General features: G+C 40.8%; 1 non-coding gene across 1 annotated transcript; it reads left to right on the forward strand.

Annotated features, from left to right (window-relative positions):
- Positions 1-246: 246 nt before the first annotated feature.
- On the forward strand, positions 247-351 carry LOC112088716. Its single transcript, XR_002900661.1, has one exon. It is a non-coding gene; the product is annotated as a small nucleolar RNA R71 (small nucleolar RNA).
- Positions 352-2,264: the final 1,913 nt, after the last annotated feature.

Consider the following 2,264-nt stretch of genomic DNA (forward strand, 5'->3'; position numbering starts at 1 on the left):
TTCTTCAGAAGCTGGCTCATCATGTTCTTCAACTCGGTTATCTCCTTGTTGCCTGTTCCGGTTTGTTTTGTCGAGCGATCGTATTCAGGACAATCATTGCTATTGGCTTGAGCCAAATTTTCGATGAGGGCTCTTCCTTGGGCTATCGTCTTTTGTCCAAAATTTCCATTGCTAGCTGTATCAAGTGAAAGTTTGTATTTCGGTTGCAACCCTCGGTAAAATGTGCTCAGCAGGCTTGATCCAGGAAATCCATGGTGAGGGCAATCACGTTCATACTCCTTAAAACGTTCCCAGGCTTCATAGAAAGATTCAGTCGGTCCTTGGTGAAAGCTTGAGATCTTTGTTCTCAACAAGTTCGACCTTGACTTAGTATAGAAGTGATTCAGGAAAGCAGTTTTACACTCTTCCCAATTCGTAATCGATCCTGCAGGCAAAGATTTCAACCAACAGTGAGCTTTGTCTGCTAATGAAAAAGGGAACAACTTACACTTTAAATAGTCTGCTGGAACTTGGTTTGTTCTCATCATGCTGCAGATTTCTTCAAAGAGCTTGATATGGTCCATTGGGTGTTCAGAAGGAACTCCATGGAATTGGCTTTGTTTCACCAATGAGATGATTTGAGGCTTGACTTCAAACTCATTCCGGTTCGGAAATAGAACTTGAATTGCAAATCGGTTCTGAAAATTTTGAGTAGGTGCATTGAAATCAGCTATGCGATGGTTCCTGGCTTGTCTTCGGGGTTGATTTGCTTGCTGAACAAGGCGGTTAACGCGTCCATTCGGCTGCATCCCTTGGTTGTCACCATCGGCTGCATTGATAGGTGCGTCAAGGTCTTCACGTTCTTCTCTCTCGCAGTTCTGGTGGTTTCTTGGAGGAACCTCATCCTCCTCTACATCTTGTCGAGCATAATCACCTCCTCTGTGATCATTCTCTTCATTTTCTCCATGTTCGGACCCGTCTTGGTCCCTATTTAAAGCTCGGTTAATAGGATCTCCAGGCTGGTCGTCGTTGGCTATCGCGTCTAGAATTGGAATGTTTTCTACAGGTCTGCGCCTGGTATTCATGCAATCCAGAGAAAAACAAAAGAAGGGAAAGATAATTGAGCAAAACTTTAAGAAAGAACTAGAGATCAGGTGTCTAGAACAGAAGTTAAAACAAGAAAAATAGCAAAAGGCAGCGAAACAAATCCCCGGCAACGGTGCCAAAAACTTGATATGTGTCAACTGCGTGAGGGAACAAGTTTTACCCTTAACAAAAACAAGTGAAAGCTGCAAGTGCACAGCTAATCAGTTGTAGTATTTAGGGATCGAATCCACGGGGATTTGTGTGCCTGGTATTCTTCTACGGTTTCTAACTTTATGTCTAGACTAGATTGGTTTTAGAGATTGGTTGTTTGTCACGGACTAAACTAAAACTAAAGAAAGCAAATAAATCTATCCTAGAAAATAAGTAGAAAAATCGAATAGAAAGGAAATAAAGCAAGCAAAATATCGAACTAAAGCAATTGAAATGCAGATCTAAATAAGCAAGTCAAAATCGATTGGTTTGTAAACAATGGCTAAAAACGCTGAGCTTTCGGGAACTCTACAGGGATCATAATCGGTTTTAACACTAGGGTAGATAGATTGGGATTGACGGATATCGATATATAGGGTTCTAGAGCTAGAGTACGGCGGTATGACTATGTCACTTTCGTGATCATAACCAACTGTTTCTCACAACCCTGACCAGTAGGTTTCCACTCTGGCCTTGGAAGGGAGAGAACGCAAGAGCTGCACAAGACTCGTCAATACTCACGATCTCGCCGCAGGTAGGTTTCCACTCCTACTGAAAAATTGCCTGTTTCATTCTAGGGCTGATACTTAATGAAAACTTTCGCAACACTAACTATCTAGATCAGATACTAGGTGATCAATCAAGAATACATGCAATAAGAACGAGAATAAACAGAAAACAAAGTTAAAATCCCAGATCTATAAACCTAGATATCTTAATCGATTATGAGAGCCCCTTTAGGGAACCCTAAGCCCAACTCGGGATCTACTCAGACATAGCTGAGGTCGACATCATCATTGGTTTTAATAAAAGTAATCAAAAACAGTAAAGAAAAGAGATGAAAGAAAGCTTCTCTATTGAAGAACTCGGACTTGAACAAATCTTCTACAAAAATCGCATAAAAACGGCTAAAGGAAAAGGATTTCTGTAAAGTATGAAAGGTGGTGTCTAAAAACGACCTAAATGATAAGTATTTATAGTCTCAATAC

Source organism: Eutrema salsugineum, unplaced genomic scaffold (genome assembly GCF_000478725.1).
Source record: "Eutrema salsugineum unplaced genomic scaffold, Eutsalg1_0 scaffold_14, whole genome shotgun sequence".
Lineage (NCBI taxonomy): Eukaryota > Viridiplantae > Streptophyta > Magnoliopsida > Brassicales > Brassicaceae > Eutrema > Eutrema salsugineum.